General features: G+C 37.5%; 1 long non-coding RNA gene across 6 annotated transcripts in view; it reads left to right on the top strand.

Annotated features, from left to right (window-relative positions):
• The first annotated feature begins 2,241 nt into the window (after window positions 1-2,241).
• Window positions 2,242-25,080, top strand: part of LOC108543347 (uncharacterized) — a 31,810-nt gene continuing 8,971 nt past the window's right edge. For 2 of the 6 annotated variants that reach the window (XR_001889543.1, XR_001889542.1), the window contains exons 1-6: window positions 2,242-2,331; window positions 3,977-4,114; window positions 5,291-5,361; window positions 6,115-6,237; window positions 6,386-6,509; window positions 10,729-10,807. This is a non-coding gene — a long non-coding RNA (uncharacterized LOC108543347). Of the gene's footprint in view, window positions 2,350-3,976; window positions 4,115-5,290; window positions 5,362-6,114; window positions 6,238-6,385; window positions 6,510-10,728; window positions 10,808-11,484; window positions 11,542-13,504; window positions 13,781-25,080 lie in introns of those variants that run through there. The other 4 variants (XR_001889540.1, XR_001889538.1, XR_001889539.1 and 1 more) reach the window with 4 other exon arrangements.

Below are 25,080 nucleotides of genomic sequence, written 5' to 3'. Positions count from 1 at the left end.
GGGGGGGGGGGGGGGGAAGCACGAAATACAAATAAATTGCTGTCATTTTTTATTTTGATTGGCTTTATTTTGATGTGATTCATTAACACTTAATAAGAACTTAACATCTATTTTCAAAAAATAAAACAATACAGGGATTAAGAGTTCATTCTCTATTGTATTGGTCAAATTCTGTCATTTATAACATGAGTAACATCGACAAAGTCGTCTTTAGGATTCCTATCTTTAAAATGGAAGGAATAATGTTATCCACTTCAAAGAACAGTAATGAAGTTTAAAAGCATTGAACACAGTGCCTGGCCTATATTAAGGGCTAACAAATGTTTTCTACATTGCCATTTGTTGTAATTTATTAGAACTTACCAGTCTTCCTTCTTCCTATTTTTTCACTTTTTCTTTTCTTCTGCTTTTCCTTATTCTTCTTAACCGTAAAAATTCAATAAATGGTAGATAATGCCAGGTAATTCTCTAAACGCTTCTTTTGTATTATCTGACTTAATCCTCACCACAATCTTATAAGTTAGTGCTATCATTATTGCAATTTTATAAATGGAATAATTGAGGTACTAAAAAGGTTGCTTAACCTGGCTGATCACTGAGATAATGTTTTGTCTGAGATTTGTCTTCAGAAAGAACTATGTAGTCCTGCTCATAAGCACCATGCCATATTGCTTCTTACTTTAATATTTTTAACATCAGAGAAAGGTTTTATCTTAAGTTACAATGAAACATTAAAACCTCAGTGGAAATGAGATTTAGGGCTTTAATTTTTTAAAGGATTGAGAAAGAAAGGAAAAATCATACGTACCAGCTTCATGGATGAGGTGAGATAATTGAGAGAAAGGATACTGAAAGGCTAGAACAAATGTCCCTGAGACTATCTGTGTCTGGTGCCTTCCCTATCAGTAAAGGCAACACACTCTGTCCAGACAAACCCACTTGACTCAAGGTTGTAACTATAAAACAGGACTCCACAACAACATAGCTGTCAATGTCCTTCCTTCTTTCGGTCAACCTCTTGCAATCCTGCAAGTGTGAGTTTTGCTTCAGCACCTGCTTCAGTCTATGGAAACCGTCTCCTCCAAGCTCTGCCTCTCACTGATTGCTCTGTTTTCATGGAAGTCCAGATGGCTGCTGGAGGTTTACTTGAGGTCTCTTTCTATAGGATATAGATACACCTTTGTCAACTCAGTGGTACATAAGTTTGTTCACTCTAAAAGAAGTTGCCTTAAAAAAAAAAGAAAAGGCTTTCAGATGTTGGAGAGAACTGAGATGCTGACGTCAACACATGACAAAGTAGATGCCTAACAATGCAAGAAAAATTATGTTATAGATTTTAACATAATTATCAATACATTCCTTTCAGCTATTTTCTCATTTTAATTGCATACAGTTTATGTCTTTGTTTTATGTAGCTTTATTCGATGAAAAGAGAATGGAAGCAGCAAGATGAAAATGAAAGAATTATGCAAAGGAATGGAAGCCTTGCCAAATACAGAATTTGTGGTTTCTACTTTGTGCATGATTTATGCACAATTACATTTTTCAATGTATTATCCTGCAAGCTACTTTGCTATATAGTCCTGGTTTGTCTTTCTGGTGTCTATGTTTGGATTGAGACAAATATGCTTCTTTTGTTTTCATTCTTGAAGCCAATAACTTTTTAGGGAGATGTGGAATTTCTTTATTTTAGATTAAGCACTATCCATAATTCCTTGTATTACATTTGGCTTGATGTTGAAGAACTTTGTCACCACTCTGGTTGGTCTCCTCTGAACTTTTGCCAAGAATAAAAGCAGATTCACTTCAAAAGCTGATCTTTTATGTTGCTCAAGATTAAATCCAGTATTTAGCTGGTTTCTGCCTTAGCTTGGTCAACAGATAAGGGGTCAAAACCGGAAAATTGGTTGTACCCCTAGAAGACACGGATAGAAAAAAAGGCTGATGAGTTTTTAAGGTACAAACAGAGACCATCACAGCACATTTCACCACCTAGATTAAATAACTACTAGGCTGAAGAAGGAAGGTAAAAGAGAAGTCACATATTGAGCAAAGAGATGTTACCCCAAAGTCAAAGGAACACATATATGAGGAAATGGACAAATGCAAGCAGGCAGACAATCTTGATTAGGGATAATATGTCAACAGGAAATGGGATCCAGCCATCAGGCTAAGCTTTATTGCTATGACAACAAGTCAGGTGATTATGATCAAAGCAGAACTACAGTTCTAGAGGATTCTAAAAATGCATGCTGCCAAATTGGCAGAGGTGTAGTGTTTGGTGCTGGGTTGTAGTGCAAAACTCTGTTACCAGCAGTCTTACTCATGGAGGTAAGAGAGGGAATTAAGGTATGTGAATGAGGAAGACTGGTGTTTAGGACAGGAAAACATCAGTAAGTTAAGATGAACAGTCAGTCGGGTAGGCATGATGGAACCATATAATGATCCCCAAAGGGCTTGGATATGTCATGTCTCATGTCAGTATCAGCCTTGGTGTTTGGAAGAGAAGAAGCAGAAATGATAGGATTTAGTAGGCCCACTGGGAATTTTCTAATATTTATCTTCTACCTTCTAGAGTATGAAATCATGACAGAAAGTATAAGCAGTTGTCTGACATTCAATTAGCTCAAAAAGGAAAGCAGAAACTAATGCTCTCTAATCATACTTTATATCACAAATGTGAGATGATTATAAAACATGAAACATCCATTTTCTGCCTGGACAGCCTGTAGAAGTTTAACAATAGTATGTCTGCTCCTTTTTTCCTTTACCTAAGTCCATGTGATTCAAATGTCCTTACCCTTCAGTTCATAAATGTTCTTACCCTCCAGTTCATTAATGTAAATACTCTCTACATCTTCTTCATCTCTATTAATAATTTTTCTATCTTAATAACCTTGATTTTATTGCAAAATTGATGAATTCATCTTTTGGTGCATTGCCTAAGATACTGGCTGTCAAATCCTTCTTTCCAGATAGTTTGTCCCATTAAAATCACTGAAAAGATTCTGTATGTTTTTTTTCCTCATGCTTTATGGTTTTGTTCTGTTTTATTTAGAGCTCCAAATCATACAGTTAACCTTTGTGAAAACTATTTCTTTTCTATATTTAACATAATCCAGCCTCTTAACTTAGAGATGAAGGAATCAGATCTATCCTAAATTTTACCAGAAATTAAAGGAACAGGAAATAGCGTTTTTAATCTGAGAGGCCTACACTCATTCCTGGGTTATACCTTTAGAAGTGAAGCTCAGGCAAAGATATTTTTTCAAAGTTCCCCAGATAATTCTAATGTTAAATAACCACTTAGGTTTATATCTATTCTTAATTTTTCCTGAATATTCTTAGGCTAAAAGGAAGATCTTTATACCTTTAGCTAAAAAGATCAATTGAGTCAATGTAAGAGAAGGATAGTACTTCAAAAATTCAGTAATTTATGAACAGACCTTCATATTTAGTAATTTATGTTGGAAAATGACATGTAACATATATGTGTATGCATATATATGTGTGTGGGTGGGTGGGTATGGGTGAGTGTATGAGTGCATGTGCTCACACCTGTGTATGTGAATGTTAAGTATTTCAAACTTGCTTAGCAAACTACTACAAGCAACAATTTTTTAAGTTGGTTATGAGTAGGCAAGTGCTACATTTAGAGATATGCAGCCAACAACTCCTCACATCAATGTGTTGCGATTCTGTTGTTTCTCCATTTCACACTGTAGTATTTAGACTGACTATTCACAACACCTCCTTTAATTGTTGTCCTTAACCACAGATGTTTCACTTTCTTGGGTCACACAATTGGTATTTCAATATCAAAGATCTGACACACAGCAACTCCAGAGGAGAGATGGAATATTTAGATTGGGACTAACTGTGGTATTGCAGGTTGATAAGAAAATTGAACACTATTTGTCCCATCCCCCTCTCACCTTTTATTTCCCAATGCTTTTCTCCTAAAATTGTCATGCAGAAAATGAACCAGATAAAACCTCTTGCAAGACTCTACACTAAGACCCCAAAAACAGAAATTGTGCTCAAGAAATGAGCTGATGTCTCTGGCAGCAAGATGTGCATAAGAAATTATGAACAATTGCAGACAAGAGCTCAGGTATCAGAAGGGTGACCATGAATCATAATTTTATTAGTAAAACCTCACTTCAATAAAAGAGTAACTGTGTTACTCTTTGTGTTAGATTTACCTTTGCACCAGAGCAAACACAATAGTAGGAGAGAAAAATTGACACAAAAAATTGCAGTGCACAGTGAAAAGACCAATAATAGCATGGACCCAATTCAAAAGTTAAAAAAAATGTAGAAAATACTTGGGTATACAATTTCAAAAGAAACTTAGAGTGTAGCATTTTTTTAAAGAAATAATTATTTTCCCAAGTTTATCTCAAATGGGCAAGAAATAGAAAAATACTGATATAAAAAAATAAAGTCGAAATGTTCGTTATCATTACTGCCTTTATTTCCGCAGCAGGTCATATGATTGTACCTTGTTCTTGGCCTGGTGGTGTTACCCAAATCTTTAGTGCTGGAAGATTACGGCCGTTATACATTCTGCTTAAACTGTGTTACTGTAGTTTTCCATTGCTTTTAATTACAGGAAATGACTGTACCAAAAGATGCTCTGAAGAATCTTCTATATTCTGGACATACTGTACCTTAAACTTACTTTGTGATAGATAGCAACTCAATTTTCCTCTGATAATCAGGATCAACTACCTCTGCAGTAGAGTAACTCATTTATTTGCCTGTTTATTCAGAGATATGAGGAGCCCAAAATGTCCAGGTGTCAGTCTCAACTTTTAGTTCAATAAATTTATTGTTGTATAACAGAAGCAGTCTTTTCTTTGTTAGTAATACCTTTGCACCAGGAGAGCATATGTAAAGGAAAGAGGAGACAAATTTTAAACTATTAAATAAACACCAATGAAAATATGTTATAAAATATTTATAAAATATAAATGTTATTCAAAAATAAAATATAAAATATTAACCATGCCTCTTCAATTCCCTTTGATTAATCTTATCATGACATATGTATTTCTATCCTTTTACTTTTAAGCTATTTAGGTCCTTTTACTTACAGTGTCTTTCAACTAGGTTCCATTAACTTTAATTTACATTTTTTATTCAGTATTACAATCTCTGCCATTACTTTAGACCACTTACATTTAATGTAATTACGAATATACTTTTTTAAATCGGCCCTTTTGCCATCTGCTTTTGTTATGTTCTGCTTTTTTTTTTTTTTTTGCTTCCTTTTTTTTCTCTGCAGAATATGAAATTAACTGGACTTTGCAAATCATGACATAAGTTGGCCGTGCATTGAAACAAGGGATTGCTAAGGTAAGAAAGCTTTGAACTTGGAGAAAGTCAAGTGTGATACTCAGGTAGTGATGGCTATATGAAGTTAGAGTATAACCAAGATGTCTGAGCTTGATATTTTGATTTGAGGGTCCACATGGTTTGAGGAAATACATGGTAGATGTAACTATGGATGGGCAACATATAAATGCCATCTTCTTTGCAAAATATGTAGAGAGAAGAGTAGAAAAAAACAGAAGGACTTAAAGTCCTACATATATTTTGAGTATGGTTAGAATAAACGAATGGTGAAAAAATATATCAAGAGATGTCTAGAAAGGTAAAAGGAGAGAATACTAATGCAAATATAAGGGAGAAAAAAATGGAAAAGAAGATATTGGTCCATAGTATTAAATATTGCTCTAGAGCAATAAGGACTAATATCTTTGGATTGAGCAGTTATCTTAGCAGTAAGAGCATCATCTTATCTGGATGGACATCTCATTATAGGAGTGGAGGAGGAGGATTGTAAGATCAAGAATTTATTGAGTACATGGGACAAAAGTCAAAGGGATACAGCAGTTGTATACCTGTCAGGTTCAGCATAGCACCCTTGGTTATGATGAACTCAGATAAACTGGTTACTGGCCAGAAAGGCTGGTAACATTAGGGTTGATACTGAAAGTTCAATTTAAGATGAAATAATGAGGGTGAGATTTAGGGTGAGATCTTCATTTTAAGATTTAATTTGTTTGCAACAAACAGTGTTAACATGTTTTTGTTTGTTTTGATTAGGTGGAAACTGCAGTCTACATAGACTTGATTCAGCCATCTTAAAGCTGCAGACTGTCAAACACCTAACATTAGACTCACTTCACACAGTACCTCCTGACTATTAAATTAAAAAGATGAAAAGAGGTATCCTGGGATGAGGGTGAGGGCTTCAAGTGAAGAGGTGGGAAATATTTGTCTAAGTAATTCTGACGCTTATTCCTTCAGCCCATGTAATGATGGGGGAAGTACTTTATGAATTCAGATAACCCTTTTACCCCTTTTTGTTAAAAAGAAGAAGCGGATGAGTGAGAGTAAACACATATCACAGAGGTTTTTATTCATCAGAGAAGTTTTCAGGAGGGAGCAACCAGTTGTCCGAATTTATTGTCAGTCATGCAGATAACGTCCTGAAACAAGTAAGTAATTTTTAGTCACTATTTTAGACATGTCACTGTAAAATGTGAATTCTGGTTCAAGCACACATCACACCCCATTCACTTCTGTACCCCAGGAGTTTTCTTACGATTAATGTTATTCCCAGGATTGCCAAAGGATTAATAATTAGCTACCTATAGCCAGAAACACAGATAAGCCACCTGCTTTGCCTTCCCAATTCATTTCCTTCCTTTGTTTAATCACACAATGAAACAATTATCTTCCATTTGTGACATCGAAATCACTCCCATAGCAACAGGCATCTCCTTCTAATACGTCAGTGTGGGAAGCATCAGAGAGCAGATATGGATTTCTGAAGGAGAAAGAACATATTTTTATATAAATGCACTAACAACCAGCAATTTCTAGGAGAAAGAAATAGAGAGGAATAGGGATATCTCATAGATCAGGCTTTCTTTTTAAATGTTAATTTTCATCTGACTGTAAACTTCATCTTTTAAAGCCTTTCTCCCATTATTATCATCATACCCTGAGTGCTTACAGCTGAATACTAGTTCTCTCTGACCTTTCTGGAATCATGAGCCATCCTTTCTCTTTGTCACTGTGATAATGGAATGGATCAGAGTCTTCCTGCAGACATTATAATGGAGTTCAACTGTCTATGGCATACACTAATAAAAAATGTTAAACCTTTCTTGTCTCCACCATGTGCCGCCACAGCACACAGCAGATGCCCTGCCTGGAGATGCCCATATGGCAAGCTGGTATCGGTGATATTTTCTCTAATGTCAAGGGAGCCTGCTGCATGGAAAGGATGTTGTGGGTGTCATTTGGAGGCTTAGGTACAAGTGCATCGAGTGAGAGCCACTTTCTCTCTCTCTGCCTGTCCCCCCTCTACAGTGCCAGCTAGTCAGTCATTGGCAGATAAGTGGGTCTCTCTGCTGTGTGATTTCAGGGACACTGGAAGCCCTTTCACTACCCCATCCACCCCGACACACAAAATATCTACCTATTGTCTTACAGATGTCTGATGTTCCTTAAACATCTGCCAAAAAAATAAATAAAAAATTCAAAACTGAAAAACAATGTATGAAACGCAAACACTGCAGAGGACACATGCTGACTTAAATCTTCCTTATACAGATATCATTATAAATCATGGGTATTCTGCTTCTCAAAGAAAAATGCATTGTGGGCTATGTATCATTAAAGAAATGGGGCAGCTAAAGTGGGTGGGGAGAGATAAGAATATGTTTTTTTAAATTCACTCCTGAAGCCACTAAATAAAGCTATTGTTGACTCACTATCACTTGTCATTCAAACTATTTAAATAAGCATGTAAGGCTTTTGAGGTGATGAATACCATTGATGAAGACAACCAAAGAAGTTAAAAGACTCCCCCGTGTCTGAAGAATATATCAAATGGACATTCAGGTCCCATAGTTAATATACAACTTATAGCTCACTTTACTGAGTCATGAGATTCTTGTTTAACAAAAGATAAAAAAAAATTATATCAAGCAGGATGATGATGATGATGATAATTCAGTAAACATGGCTTTTCTAGTCTCCTCTAGTTCTTCACTAGAGACCCATATTCAGGGGCTATTGGCAGTGAGCTAATGAAGACTTCGGGTACCTAACACTGTTACCCAGAAATAATAATGATTTTATAGGGTATCCAAACTTCTCTTGGTGAATCTCCTGAATCATTCAAAATGGGATCATTTTGTCATTACTATTTCTCTAGCTCTATAATGCTGTATTATCATATCTCACGTACTAATACCTGGTTTCTAGTCCGTTCCCATAATAACTATGTGTTGGTGACCAGGAGGGACATGCCACCTTTTACTTTCAAACTAAAATAGTCCAAAAAAGATCAACCTGGTAGAAAGTAGTCATAGCTTTTTAACTACACTGTAGTTTGATTTCTGCTTCAGAGACAAACTGAGATAGCATGCGTGCTTGCCAAGTTACAAGACCAACTAAGGTAATTGTGAAAACTTCACTTAAGATTCCACCATGAGCAAAATAATAGAGATAGCTAAGGTGTTTGTATCTGTTTCACTTGTGTTTATGAAAATCTACAGAGATAAATCTTATGAGACTCAAATATTTAGTTTGCTTTTTTTCTCTGTGCATACCATTGAATTAATACATAAATGTAAGACATCACATGATATATCAGAACCACTATTTTTAGATTATGTTCCCCAAGATTTCCACCAAATGTATAGTATAGCTTATATTTGCAGTGGGCAAAGAGGTTGGAGGCTAAATCCTGTGGTGACTGACACACAGGTTTTGTAGTAACACAGATTGTGTTCAATTCCTACCTCAGACAAGTTTTATAAACTCCCAATGCCCCTGTTTCCTAATTTTCTCAAAGGAGATAGTGATATCTATCATATGGATTTGTCATGAAGGTTAACTTAAGTAATTTACATGAAACACTTATAACAATGCATGGGGCATGGTAAACCCTTTGTAAATTTCTTAGTCAACTTCAGATTTCAGAAGGAAGCCGAGATTATTTAATGCTAAGATTTAAAAAGCTCTTTAAAGACAAGGACTTTAATTCTCCCTCCTTCAACTGCCCCCTCCTCCTGACAAATACACACATCCCAGAAAATAGTTCAGTGCCTAACCCAAAACTGGGACTTAAGAGAGTTCAGTGATATATGTGTTCTGGGGTTCCTAATCTGTGTTTGCATTATCTGTCTCAGGACTGATGGCAGGGACTTTCGTTTGGATGTTCTGTTGAACAACTTTTGTAGACAATTGGCAGGTGAAACATTACATTCCTAAGGTTGATAACAATGAAGACACTTCATAATCAAATACACATTGGATCTGGTACCTTGCCAGGGGTGTTTCCAGTACACTGGATAAAGATTTGATTGCTGACTGGCAAGCACACTGACTTGATCCCTGAGGTTTTGATGCTTTTGATCACATTTTTGTCTCCCTGAAAAGTGCAGTTGTTGGCAATCGCTCTTTTCCTCATTACTGCCAACTGACTCTGGCCTGCTGCATTTCTTTCTTCTATTGCTTCCTCACTCTACGTTTGTATAGCATAACTTGAAAACAGTCTAACACCCTTGATTGCATATCAACTTTGACCGTCCAGAAGATCCTCACTGGAATAATGCATTCCTTTGAAGTTTACTGAAAAAGAACCTCAACAATTAATTACTTTTTATATTAATATCATGCATATTGACTGAGCTCTCACCATATTTCTAGTAAGAGCAAAAAGATACAATACTTGTGTTTATCTGGGCTATGACGTACCTTTTGATTCATTGTTTAATACAATTATCCATGTAACAAGTCTTCACAAAATGCTTAGTATATGCCAAGTACAGTCTGAGGTAGTGGGAGTACAATGATGAACAAAAGCAAACAGAGTTCTTGATCTTATAGAATGTTTATGCCAGTAAAATAGACAAATGTTATCAACCACACAAACCAATGTAAGACTGTAACATTGACAATACTCTAAAGTTGAAGTGCTTAATTTCATAAGTTTCAGGAGTTTGATCACAATCTGGAAAGTTAGGGACACTTTTTCGAAGAAATGGCAATTGAACAGTTAAAGAAAACAATGACTGATGACAGAGAAAAACATTTCATGTTGGTGGTATAAGATGTGCCAACATTGAGATGCATGGCAGGTTTAGGCATGGAGCTTGAAAGGAGCAGAAGACTACAGACTCTGAAACAGAAAAAGTGGGGTCGATTAAACTGTACAATAAAGCTGAAGAGGAACTCCTAAAGTGGATATCATTATACCAGGTCTTGAAGGCCAAGTTGCAGGATGCCACATAGAGTTTAAGAACAATGAGATTAGAGTGATTTTAAACAGAAAAAGAATATGATTCAAATTTTCATTTTGAAAATACAATTATCTAGAATATGGAGAAGTCAAAGTGGAAAAGAGAAAAATACAGGTAGAACAGTAAAGTGACTAAAATAAAAGTCTTAGACAAAAAAAAAAAAAAAAAAAAAGAAAAAGAAAAAGAAAAAAAAGATGCAACCTGGGCAAAAGTGGTAGGTGTATGTATGAAGAGAAATAAGGGGATAAAAGTGATATGGGTATCAAACATTTCTTATTAGTGTCAGGGTTACTCCTAGTTTCAAGATTATATAAATTTGGAGAGGTAAGAAATCATATGATTTTTACCGAATTTAGTTTTAACCATATTGAGTTTAAAATGTCTTTGAAATATTTAGGAGGAGATGGCAGGTGAGAAGACCATTGGACACACATCTGGGGTTACAGAGATATTTGTCTTCACTTGAAGATATATATGTGAGTTATCTTATAATTCATAATTATAGTTACCATATTATAAAATAACTACTAATCTCAATAGAGGAATGGATTAACCTGCTGAGACAGGCAGCCATGAGTGATAAGAGAAACAGGAAGAGGATTCAGCTTTCAGAATTTGAAAAACTTTTGGACTATGAGTCCCAGGCTTCGCCATTAAACTATGGATCCAGTGTCTAGGATGGCCTAATACTGAATTAAAAATAGAATCCAGATGACTGGGTAAAAGGTGCATGAGAATTTGAACAATAGTTTTTCTTGTAACTAAATTTGTTTATTTTCCCTATAGATTTGTCTCTATAGACTGAAACTTTGAAATTTAACTCTTGACTTTTTCTGACAATCAGGATAATCACTGATCATGTGTTAATTTTATACTTCTTTTGTTTATAAATAAAGCTGGTCAATATATTATTAACAATATTGCTCAACGTCCCTTATAGAAAGACTCCTATAACAAATATTTCTCATAGCTTTTTCTTTCTTGCACTGAATTCTGAATGTTTCTGACAAGGAAACTCACCCTGCTTTCTAATAGTCAGGTCATTCTTTCCCTCAAACTAAACATCTCATATCCTTTTCAAAACACAAACTTCATTTCTTTAGCTTTCTGCATCTCTTCCTACTTTGTTCATGTTTGTATTTATTTCTGCCAGGTTTCTAGGCTCCCAGCAACCACAGTATCTTTGCTGCCTTCAAACCAACTTAATTATGTAAGTCTTTCTTTTCTATCCTTTTTCTAGATTCTATCACTTGCCTGTATCCTCTCCCATTATTGCCATTGGGCTCTCCAGCAGCTCAAATCTTCCCATTCTCATTATTATTTTTCAAAGGTGAGCTCTTTTTCAACATTCAGGGGTTCAGAGATAGACCCAACATTATGAAGATAAACTTGTGAGCTATATGTGAACTAAACACAGTGGTTGTCCAAAGCTTTGTGGGAAAATGGGAAAGTAGACATCCATAAATATTCTCATTCTTCAGTTTTCTTATAGTTAAGGTTGAGTATAGGATATTGGAAAATATTCCTCTTTTCCAACTTGAAAATAAGCAACTGTCTTTATGAAAGGAACTATAATTAAGATAATGAAGGAGAGGTAGGAAATGTCACTGCTGTCTAATGTATGTCCATCCTCCCCTTCTTGTCACACTTCTAAATGGTCTAGCCCATCCCTTCTTATTTGCCCTTTCTCTTCTTACCCTTCCTATAAATCAAAACTATGATAATACCAATATATTTGTCTATATTTTATGCCAATTGTCGTAATGTCAGTATATTTTTATTAACCTGATTGGTTGCTTTGAACACTTGCATAAACTCAACATAGAACATGTGTGTGTCTCTACCCCTTTTGAAGATTTAAACATCTTCATTCAAATCTCCCTTGACATCCAGTACTAGGAAAGGCTGATAGTTGATCCATAAAACCATTGTTAAATAGTTATGTTAGAGTAAAAATAACTGCTAACATTTCAATACATATCTGCATGTATTGAATATGGGAGAAATACATAACTTTCTTTAGTTTGGATATGATATAGCGTAATGCTTAGCAATTCAATACTGTAAAAAATTATCCCTAAACACATGCATTTCACAATGTAAAGGAAGAGGAAGCCTAGATTATAGTTGGCTGTAATATAGGATGGAACAGAGTTTGCCTTGGGGAAGTGGTATGATTTTCATTGAAAGGTTTTACCTTTCACTGGAGAACTTCTTAAAGTTCTAAATGGGAGTGGAAAAGTTTTAGAGGTAAGCAAATACAGAGGCACAGAGAATAAAAACTATGTACTGTGTCCAAAAGCCTATGAGTAGCAAGAGATTAAAAATGGGCTGCTAAGGACAAGAGAAAGAGGTTGTAAAGCTAGCTAGGCACCAGCATGGAGAGCCTGTAATGCCACCTAAGTAGAGTGACCCTTACACTGGGGTATCTGGAATGGCTAATGTCTATTATCATTAATAGCAGCCTCCAGTCTCTCAAAAGTGTGTGGCTTAACTAGCAGATTATGTGATTATTCTGTACATACAGAACTGTGACATGGTAGTATAGATCAGTGCTTTCCACAGTACATCCTACAGAATAAAGACACTGAAAAATGTTAATAGGGACACTCAAAAAAGGTTTCTATAAACTTTTGTGAAAATCATCTATGTGATATCTGTCCTTCTTGAACATTCACAATGCACATGTACAAGTCCTGTAGTGTAGAAGGCTATTTAAATGTTTTAACAATTTTTAACCACAGAAATCTTTTCATCACAAGATGCAAAGACATCATAAAAGTAGGAATGTTTGTCTATTAACTGGAAGATTACTATAGGATAAATGTTATGCTATAGGAAAATTAAACTTTAGCAGGCTGTGTTAGTAGGAACAAACAATGGAGGTGGCAAGATACATTATTTAAAAAAATTTTTTTACGTATGTTACACTTTAACCCAGTATAGCAGATTGCATTTTCCAACATTAACATCACACATGAACTTCCAGAACCTTGCCACTCCACCATCAAGTGGTGGAGTCTACATTGGTTCATCTTTAAATTGAGTCAGCCTTTACGGCTGCCTCAACTGATAGGATGGTACAGAAGTTGAATTATGTAACTTATGAGTTTAGGTCATAAAAGGTGATACAGATTCTGCCTGACTTTCTCTCAATATATGCAATTTTGGAGCCCTGATTCATCCCATAAGAAGTCCAACTACCCTGAAACTGTCATGCTGGAGAAAACACATGGAGGTAAAGAGAAATGCTTGAGGACTTCCAGCTGTTCCTCCATCAGCCATGGGCATCTTCCCAGCTCAGATGCTAAAAATGTGATAAGGATGACTTGGAGACAACTGCAGCCCCAGCCATCATCTAACTACAACTACATGAGACACCCTGACAAAGAACTACCTAACTGGTTCCAGTCATTCACCGCTCAAAACCATGACACATAATAATAAATGGCAGGTTTTGTTTATTGCCACAATATTTGATGTGGTCTGTTGTAAGGCGTTAGATGATTGGAGTATCTGGAGCTGTGAAATCTTTCAGAAATTTTAAAAACATGATTAAATACAATTTAAAAATTCAAAAGTGGGTGGAGAAAATTTAAACAGGAAACTAAAAGAAAGGTAAAATGAGGCAAATCCCCTAAATTTGTCAAAGATGTTTCCCAGTGTGATTCTAAACTTTCTCACAGTCATAGACACTTTGATTTATTGCATAATCAGGCCTGACCAAGAATTGGGGTAGAGTCTTATGTAAAAGAGAATTATCTCTTACAAGGTCATGAGTGAAACGGCCAATGAGCATAGTACAGAGATCAGTCAAACTTTGTAGCATCACTTTATAAAGGATGCTAGGGGCTTAAAGTAGAAGTACAAATAAGGGAATGAAATCTATTGGATGTGAACATCACAACAACAACAAACAATATAAAAAAGAAAGATTTTTAAATAACATTGATTTATCTTGACAAAAAAGAAGAGAGAATCAAATATGACTCTGAGACTATGAGTCCAGGTAACTAAGAGTGGAGTTTTCATTAGTAAAAAGTTGGAAAATAGGAAGAAAAATGTTTGCAAGAAAATTTTATTTGAAGTTGTGTAGATGGTCACACATCTAGATAGTAACAGCAGGCAGATTGAGAGAGAAAATGGGATGCAGAGAATTAGTCAGATTATAACAAGTTGTCACATTTGTTAATCATCTCCTTGGAGTTCAGAGTTGAAGCCGTGACAATCAATGTGACTGTTTGAAGGAACTGTTTCAGGAGAGAAGAGGAAAATGGAGAACACAAACCTCAAGGAATCACGGGTTAGCAAAAGACCTAGAGAAGAATTTAAAGAAAGACCATCAATACAAAAATAGCACAAATGAAGCAATAATAATCAAAACAAAGAGATTATCTGTAAGAGGAGAATGCTGAAATTGAGATGACCAGGTTCAACAAAATCACTGCTTTTTTTTTTTATTGGAGATTTTCTGAATTTTGTAAAGCAGTTCTAACAATATACTTGGAGGGTTAAATTCTTAATGTCCCATAAATGAATGTCACTTCTAAACTAATTAAAACCAATCCCAAAATATTAGATCTTAAATATCAACTTTTTATTAAAATAATCACGGTAACTACTTAAGGGATCAACCATTTCTAGAAGAGCTTTCAAATTGAATTTGAATGAAATATAATGCATTCATTGAAGTTTTTGCCTCAACTGTGCTTCTCAGATTGACAATGTACATCAGAACAAAATTCCAAATCCTTAACAACATGTGATAAGTAACCTAGGAGAGCTTATATTTTTTTTCCTTTATTTTGATTTCTACAAACATGATAGGCAGAAGAGAGAGAAGGAAAACAATCTCTGGTCCACAAAACATAGCAAGGCATCTTAGGTTGTATGATTTTTGTGTACATATAGGTCATTAGCTTCAAAAAGGAATCTTAAAGCTGCTAATGTTGTAACAATAGAAAAAAATCATAAGCAATCAGACACTGAAGAAAACACTAAAATCAAGTGAAGATTTCTCAAGATTAGTTTTCCTAACCTACTAATTAATCAGATAAATTGCCTTCTTATGTAAAATGTTAAGCCTTTTACATATTGAAGCACAAGCATAAACACACACATATATATGTGTGTGTGTGCAAATTAGAATGTGAATGTGAATGTGTGTGTGACCCACATATACACAGTTAACTTTTATTTTTCCAGACAGATCTTCCTACCCAGAGACCCTGAAAAATTCCCTCACATTCCAATATCTTTTATCATACCATTGTCTATATTAGTAATACCCTTAAATCTCTGGTATAATTATTCAACCTTACCTGTTATTCAAATCTAATTCAGGTCACTTTCTTCTGTATTTGTCTCATGAAAGGGCCATGTTTGTCTTTTTCACCACTGTATGCATTGCAGAGTACATGCTGAATAACTACTGTTATGATTGTACCTTTTTAAATTACTAGAATTCATAAGTCTATACCAACTCATTCCTTTTCTGAACTCCTAGACCACATGAAAACTAGATCCATTATATTATTACTATAGACCATATTTATTTGGTTTGGGCTTGTTTCTCTTACATATAATTTCTTTCTTCACATGACATTTAGAAGAATTTGAAAGATGTGGACAATTGAATTAACATGAATTGAAATAAAAAGATAAGCTTCTCTTCCCAGCACCAACATGAATGTAAAATCTATGATCAAACATCTGTTTTCAATGTCAGCTGCAAATTCATTCTTTCATAATTCTACACTCCCTTGTTAAAGTTAAGTGTGGAAGAGAGACCAACAGTCATCAAGAACAGAAGACAGCTATGGAAACAATAAATGCTGATTTAGGTAGACAGGATGTGTGGTATGTGGGTTTGAGAGGTTACGTGTGAATGAAACACTGGCACAAGTACACTTTTGAGGCTTGTACTGACCACACAACTAGAAAACTAGTATTTCAAATGTAATGAAATCCACTCAAGTACAAATATCTTTCAGAAAACAACAAAAACAAATGAAATCAAAACAAAACTGTGGAATTAAAAGTTGCACTCTTAATCATTATTATAGAGCACCAAGTGTTGTATAACAGAGGAGGAGACAAGGAAAGGGAAAACAGAAAGGCAGGACAAAGCAGGAAGTGGAAAGAATGAGAAGGAATTGAAACAGCAGTAGAACTTTGCCTTAATCAGACTGCAAAATACTGACTTCTCCAAATCCTTCAGCTGACTCAAGAGTTTGAAAAAAAATTGATTAAGATTTTGAAGTGGCAGGAAAGGAACGCCCCTTCTAATGCTCACCAGAGCCAGGCAATAGTAGTCCCACTCTATAGCCCAGGGCTGAGCTCATCAAGCTGGCTCTGGAACCAAGATGCCGGCTGTGCCACTGTGCTCCCTTAATGCGTAGCACAAACCCATTTACTTGTTTGATTTTGCTTCTTTTTGGTAAATAATTTACATAGTTTTGCATTAGCTCAATTTGCAAAAATTGAGCAAACAGTGCAATTTTCTGTAATTATGCCAGTGCAAGACAGAAGTAAAGTCTGGCTGAGAGAGGCTTTATCTGAACTGAAAAGACATTTGGTGGAAATGGAGCATGAGAAGAAAATGAAGATCTACTTAAATTGGCTCTGACCAAAGTGAGAAGGAACAGAATACAATTCAGCTAACACTCTAGCTGAACTAAAAGTCTTTGTTTTCCCTCTTATTCTCTAAAAGTTGTCAGGTGGGTATATGTATACCACACATATGGTATTATGCCTGCCCTCCCAGAGAGGAAACAGATTCCATTGTGATGCCTACAATGTGATTTTCTCACTCAAATACATATACTCCTTATTTGACTAAACTTATTTATTCAATTTGATCCTCTATTTTGCATACCTTCCATTCATCCCAAAACATCCTACAAGAACTAAATCATGAAAGTAAAGATTGAGGTTAATTTTGTCAAATCCCAACTATAGGCATGGCTCTACCTAGAAGTGCCTGATGGAGTCTGAAGAGCTTGAGGGGTAGGCACTTATTTACAACTCTGGGCATGGAGCAGCAGGGTACTCATTTGAGTATCTCTGCTAATCTCTGAATTGTGGAAAACTGGGATGACCAGACTTTCCATTCTTCTCTAGTTGGAACATGGTCTAGAAAGGTGATATGGTTTGGCTGTGTCCCCACCCAAATCTCAACTTGAATGGTATCTCCCAGAACTCCCTTGTGGTTGTGGGAGGGACCTGCGGAGGGGGGGGGGGCGCAGTAATTTAATTATGGGGGCCAGTCTTTCCCATGCTATTCTCGTGGTAGTGAATAAGTCTCACAAAATCTGATGGGTTTATCAGGGGTTTCTGCTTTTGCTACTTCCTCATTTTCTCTTGCTGCCACCATGTAAGAAGTGTCTTTCACCTCCCACCATGGTTCTGAGGACCTCCCCCGCCATGAGGAACTGTAAGTTTTACTTCTCAGTCTTGGGTATGTATTCATCAGCAGCATGAAAATGGACTAGTACAGTAAATTGGTACCAGTAGAGTGGGGCGTTGCTGAAAAGATACCCGAAAATGTGGAAGTGACTTTGGAACTGGGTAACAGGCAGAGGTTGGAACACTTTGGAGGGCTCAAAAGAAGACAGGAAAATGTGGAAAAGTTTGGAATTTCCTCAAGAATTGTTGAATGGCTTTGACAAAAATGCTGATAGTGATATCAAAAATAAGGTCTAGGCAGAGGTGGTCTCAGATGGAGATGAGGAACTTGTTGGGAACTTCAGCAAAGGTGACTCTTGTTACGTTTTAGCAAAGATACCGGCAGCATTTTGCGCCTGCCCTGTGATTTATGGAACTTTGAACTTGAGAGAGATGATTTAGGGTATCCGGGGGAAGAAATTTCTAAGCAGCAAAGCATTCAAAAGGTGACTTGGGTGCTGTTAAAATCATTCCATTTTAAAAGGGAAACAGAGCATAAAAGTTTAGAAAATTTGCATCTCGCCAATGCCATAGAAAATAAAAATCCATTTTCTGAGGAGAAATTCAAGCCAGCTGCAGAAATTTGCATAAGTAGCAAGGAGACTAATCTTAATCCCCAACACTATGGGGAAAATGTCTCCAGGTCATGTCAGAGACCTTCACAGCAGCCACTCTCATCACAGGCCTGGAGGCCCAAGAGGAAAACGTGAATTTGTGGGCTGGGCCCAGGGTCCCCATGCAGTGTGCAGTCTAGGGACTTGGTGTCCTGTGTCCCAGCTGCTCCAGCCATGGCAGAAACGGGCCAACAGAGAGTTCCAGCTGTGGCTTCAGAGAGTGGAAGCCCCAAGCCGTGGCAACTTCCATGTGGTGTCGAGTGTGCGGGTGAACAGAAGTCAAGAAATTAGGTTTGAGAACCTCCGCGTAGATTTCAGAAGATATATGGAAATGCCTGGTTGCCTAGGCAAAAGTTTGCTGCAGGGGCAGGGCCGTCATGGAGAATCTCTGCTAGGGCAGTATGGAAGGGAAATGTGGGTTCAGAGCCTCCCATAAAGAGTCCCTACTGGGACACTGTCTAGTGGAGCTATGAGAAGAGGGCCACTGTCCTCCAGACCCCAGAATGGTAGATCCACTGACAGCTTGCACCGTGTACCTGGAAAAGCCTCAGACACTCAATGCCAGCCCATGAAGTCAGCCAGGAGGGAGATTGTACCCTGCAAAGTCACAGGGGCAGAGCTGCCCAAGACCATGGGGACCTACATTTTGCATCAGTGTGACCTCGATGTGAGACGTGGAGTCAAAAGAGATGATTTTGGAGCTTTGAAATTTGACTGCCCCACTGGATTTCAGACTTGCATGGGCCCTGTAGCCCCTTTGTTTTGGCCAACTTGTCCCATTTGGAATGGCTGTGTTTACCCAATACCTGTACCCCCATTGTATTTAGGAAGTAACTAGCTTGCTTTTGATTTTACAGGCTCATAGGTGGAAGGGACTTGCCTTGTCTCAGATGAGGTTTTGCACTGTGTACTTTTGGGTTAATGCTGAAATGTTAAGACTTTCGGGTACTGCTGGGAAGGCATGATTGGTTTTGAAATGTGAGGACATGAGATTTGGAGGGGCCAGGGGCGAAATGATATGGTTTGACTGTGTCCCCACACAAATCTCAGTTTGAATTGTATCTTCCAGGATTCTCCTGAGTTGTGGGAGAGACCCACAGGGAGGTAATTAAATCATGGGGTCTGGTCTTTCCCATATTATTCTCATGATAGTGAATAAGTCTCACAAAATCTGATGGTTTTATCAGAGGTTTTTGCTTTTGCTTCCTCCTCATTTTCTCTTGCCACTGCCATTTAAGAAGTGCCTTTCACCTCTCACCATGATTCTCAGGCCTCCCCAGCCATGTGGAACTGTAAGTCCAATTAAACCTCTTTTTCTTCCCAGTCTCAAGTATGTCTTTATCAATAGTGTGGAAACAGACTCATACAAAAGGGATAGTTTGCTTCTATAAATTAAGGAATGCAGAGGAGACTCCCTAATCTCCTGGTAAAGTGATCCATTTAGGTAATGGGTCTGGATGAATCTAATTCCAAATTAGTTTCTTTTTTATTCTCTTTTTTGCTTGTTTATTTTGACTGACGTGATCTGGTCTGGTGGGTTCTGTCAATATGTAACTACAACTTTAGGAAATTGACTTCTTATCTTGAAGCCCTTGTTTCCTTCTCTTTAAATGAAGGTACTATATTATATAATGTCTAAAATCTCTGGAAACTAAGTAGTTTTTATCAGAATCTTACTGGAAATATATTAATTAAAAGGCTAACATTACTCTCTTTGAATATCTAAAAGTAAAGTAGAAATAATCTTAAGACTCACATAAGAACTAAGTGAGCTTTGAGCTCTGAACCTAGAGAATGGTTTCCCTCTCTGAAAACACAGATAAAGGGTTAATCTGAGTGTTTGTAAATGGGTAAATTCCACCAAATTCCATTCCATGTCTATGTATTTTTGTGAAACCATCTACTTAATATTTTATGTAAAATGTGTGCATATTAATTATACACTATTACTGCAGTGAGCATCTAATGTTTCTGCTTACTCAATATCAATCATATTTTGCACGTGACAACCACCCAATTTGCCTAAATGATACCATCCAACCACAACTCCAAGTGACTTTATTGAGACTGTCAAATCTTATGCCCCATTCTCTCAACAAATGGGTTAGTCTAGGTTTGCTAATCCTACATGTCATTCGTCTGACCTTAGTGACTGATATAGACTAGGTATTGACCTTCAGCTACATCAATCAGAATCTTCTCTGAGGTTTGATAGATGAATTCTGAGGTGGGGAAAGGTCTTTTTTATGCATTTAGAAAATAGCACATAGAAAATAACCCCCAAACTACCAGAGGTTGTATTTTTACCCATGTTAGAATACTCACTAGAGAATAAAATCATCATACTGAGGCATCAGAGATGGGACATGGACAGAGGGAGAGCAATAAAGAGAAAGGCAATGATCTGACCTGGATCTGGCTGTGCACACAGTCTGATTTACTGCCCTTGGACTGCCCTGATACATGAACCAATATAACGCCCTTTGTGGAAGATGAGATTGCTGCTCAAAAGTACGTTTTCCCCTTCTACCACCTTCATGGGAGGGATATGCTTTCCCTCTACTTTGATGCTGAGTTAATCCCTATGACTTGCTTTGCCAATAAGATGTTAAAAAATGTGAGGTAAACAATGGCTTAAAAGATATTTGCTCCATTGGGTTTGTCCTCTGCTGCTTCTTTTGTCACCATGAAAAGCATTACTTATCCTTTCAGCCTGAGCTTCATAATTTATATACATGGAACAGACACAAGCCCAACCCACAGTAAGAAGCCAAGCTCAGCTATATCTGCAGCTTCAAGCTGAGCTGTTCAACTGAGACCAGCTGACCCACACATTCTTGAATGAAAATAAATTATTGTTATTTTAAGCCACTGAGTTTTGGATGTGGTTTGATACAGACCAATAGCTGATATATGCCTTTTTAAAATGTAGCCTAGTTTGAGTCAGGAATCAGTTGCTTGCTACTGAAAGAATTTTGACTAATATGCAAACTTTCATTTTTTTGAAATAAACCTGTGAAATAATAGTCTGAGCTTTTATTAATGGGAAAATTCTAGCATCCATTTCACTCTGAAATTTTACATGCAATAGATAGGAGGGATATAAGAAAAGCTGAGGAATAAAATCTGAGACCACAAGAAGCTGAGAAAATACAAATAAATGGGAGTAGTAATATCAAATGATGGAGAGTAGTCACAATAATTCTAGCTACTGACTTCAAATTTCTAAAACTCACATTATTAACTTGCATAATGTTAGAAATGATCCAACTAAGTTTTCATCCACCCTACCTATTCTCCATCCATCACACACACACACACACACACACACACACACACACACGCACACATGTTGTAGACCAATATATATGAAAAACAAGAATGAAACGTTAAAACCATTTGAAAAAACTACTCAGGAGAAAAACTAGAATAATATTCAGGTCTGTAAAGCTCTTTTGGTCAAATAGAGTACTTTTGCCTTTATTTTATTTAATGCATCTTCCCAAAAGTCATAATACATAATTGCCACATAACCAAGGAGACTGATATTTGGTCCATGGAATTCAATTGTTAATTAAGATCAGTGAAAAAACAATTTTGACAGCAAAATTGTTTTAACAAGAGAAAGTGATAACCTCATTGATTTTTTTGGTGGCCAGCCTCTGCATAGTTAATATGATGCCCATAGAAAGTGCCATTTTTTAAAATTCGTAAGTGTCCAGGTCAAAAGGAACCATATCCAGGTCTAACATAAGAGCCACTCTGCATTCCCAAGAAATGCTGGACTTAGAGCTTGACCATAAGGGACTTTCGGATGTTCTCTCCTGTGGAATAGACATGCAGAAAGAAAACTACAAATGCAAATTCAATACTGGGAGAAATGATTTGTGGAACTCATTCCATGTTATTCAGCCAACATGTTTGCTATTGTTACTCTTCCTCCAAGAACATGGAAAGGCTGCACTTTCTTGCATCCCTGAGTTTAGTTGAGGTTAGGTGACTTACATTGGCTAATCAAACGTTAACAGAAGTGATGCTACTTTCAAACAAAAGTCTTACAAATCTTCATGCAACTTGCTACCTAACCTGCACCCTAGCAGATGACCAGCAGTGTTCAAAAGTGAAGTCTCCCCTGGTGTCTGCCTGAGGATGACATGGGACAGAACATCCTGCTGACCATAGGTGGAGATATAGAATAAGCACCTTTTGAAGCCACTGAATTGTGGGATTGTTTGCTACTGTAGTATAATTGAGCTCTGACTGACATAAGGGATCTTAATACATCAGCTGAAATAGCAATAATATGTGCTAGGATCTCAGGCATATTTTATAGCGAATTTCGTCTCCTTTTCAGCTGTTGGTTCTTTCGAAGATAATGAGAAGTTGACTAATGCTAACCCTTTTACATAGTCACAGTAAACTTATTCCCTTTAGTTCTTTTCTTTTAAAATACATTTCAACCTTTAATTACTTTGTGTGTGGGACTGTGTGGATGAGAAGAGGTGATAGAATATGAGGTTTTATTAATTTTAGTTATTTCTGATGCTTTTCAATATTACTGGTGTTTCTCCTTTCCCTCCTTCTTGGAAATCAGTAAAAGAACACTACAAAAAGCAATCTTTCACACTTAAAGGAAAGCCAATGCCCTGTTTGGGCATTGTTGTCAAAACAAACAAACAAAAAGCATAAGCTGTGTCTCTCCAATAACTGTGAAATTCCTTTGCCCCTTAGAGTGGGCTGCTTCATGTATCTTGGCCAAGTTGTGCCTTTCTTTCTTTATAAATGCAGCCAGTGTGATCTCTAAAGAGATAAATGATGAATAAGGTGGAGGCTATTTATAGTCTGGCTAGGAAAAACAATTTCACTTAACAAGGATGTCGGTTAAAATAATTAATGTAGATCAAGTGGACATGTGAATAGAACAGCCTGTTGGAAAGTGATTAAATAGACAGCCTGATCCAGAAAGAAATATACCACTCAGATACCAGGGATCATTTCTCTCAGTGACTGGGGCAGTTATTGGTTAGATGTTCACCAAAGATTTGAAGCACCAGGCAACACCTTTCTTGAATTCATTGAACATAGTGATGCAAGATATTTTCTTGACCACTTCGTGGGACTCAGGACAGGGGTGCCCAATTTACTCAACCCACCCCACTCAACCTCTCCCAGAAGGGAGCACGCGAGCAAACGAGTGCAGGAACCAGAGCAAGCAATTGAAGGAACCGGCCAGCAGCTTCAGTGCCTGCAGGAGCAAACTCCATTCTCTCGGTCTGCCTTGATCCACCACTGGAGGGAGTGTGTAGGCGAGTGCAGGAACAGGGCTGGCAGTTTTAGCGCCAGCAGGAGCAAACTCTGTGCAGGCCCCACAGCAGCATCCAGTGGGGGTGGGTGCCTGTGATCCCAAGGCCCCAGAGGACTTGTTACATTGCCCTCTTAGCTCTGCCGTCCACAGTTGCAGCGTGTTATCAGCTCAGCGGACCCTTTGCCTCATTGTGAGATGGCTGTCCTCTGCCAGCAAGGGCAAAAGGCCAGTGTGAAAACCTGTTTGGGTGCTTGTACTTAGTGCATCCCAAATTCTCGTCCAATGCCCAAGAGGAATGAGGTCATGCAGATGAATTGAAGGATGGTGAATGCGAAGAACTTTATTGAGCCATGAAATCAGCCCTCAGTGGAGAGGGGAGCTGGAAAGGGAATGGGAAGAGCAGGTCACTCTTACCTGAAGTCAAGCCACCTCTGCCTCTTTCTTCTGAGGTCATGTTGCTTCATTCAGCTGCTATCTCAAAGTCACCTCGCTCCAATGTCCAGCTGCTTATTCCCTCTGCCAGCTGAGTCTGGGGTCTATATGGGCACAGTATGGGGGACAGGGCAGGCCATAGGTGGTTTTGGAAAAGGCAACATTTAACTGGTAAAAAGACATTCGGAAAGAACCAACTGGGAAAGAGTGGGAACACAGGGATGGAAGTTTTCACTTTGGACTGTGAATTCCAGGCTTTATGATTCGAAGGTGGGGTTTTGCCAGGGACATGCCACTGTCTGCCTAGAATTTCTGTGCCTTCTGTCACTATCAGTAGGATGCACTCACATTGAGCAAAACAAGGGGGGTTTGTGTTTAAAATATCTCTCCTATTTAAATTGGTTTTCTGTCTTTTATTTTATTTTATTTTATTTTATTTTATTTTATTTTATTTTTGAGATGGAGTTTTGCTCTTGTCACCCAGTCTGGAGAGCAATGGCACAATCTCGGCTCACTGCAACATCTGCTTCCCAGGTTCAAGTGATTCTCCTGCCTCAGCCTCCTGAGTAGCTGGGATTACAGGCACCTGCCACCACGCCTGGCTAATTTTTGTATTTTTAGTAGAGATGGGGTTTTGCCATGTTGGCCAGGCTGGTCTCAAACTCCTGACCTCAGGTAATCTGCCCACCTTGGCCTCCCAAAGTGCTGAGATTACAGGCGTGAGCCACCATGCCCAGCCAGATTTCCCATTTTAAGTCTTCCTTTGTATTCAGAGATTACAGACATGTAAGTAAAATGTGTAGCTTTTGGCCAAGCACAGTGGCTACTCGGGAGGCTGAGGTGGGAGAATTGCTTGAACCTGGGAGGCGGGGGTTGCAGTGAGCTGAGATCAAGCCACTGCACTCCAGCCTGGGTGACAAGAGGGAAACTCTGTCTCAAAAAAAAAAAAAAA

The sequence above is a fragment of the Rhinopithecus bieti genome, unplaced genomic scaffold (genome assembly GCF_001698545.2).
Source record: "Rhinopithecus bieti isolate Rb0 unplaced genomic scaffold, ASM169854v2 scaffold_23815, whole genome shotgun sequence".
NCBI classification, from domain to species: domain Eukaryota; kingdom Metazoa; phylum Chordata; class Mammalia; order Primates; family Cercopithecidae; genus Rhinopithecus; species Rhinopithecus bieti.
Note: the sequence above shows the minus strand (reverse complement) of the source record. Positions and strands in the feature narration are given on the sequence as shown.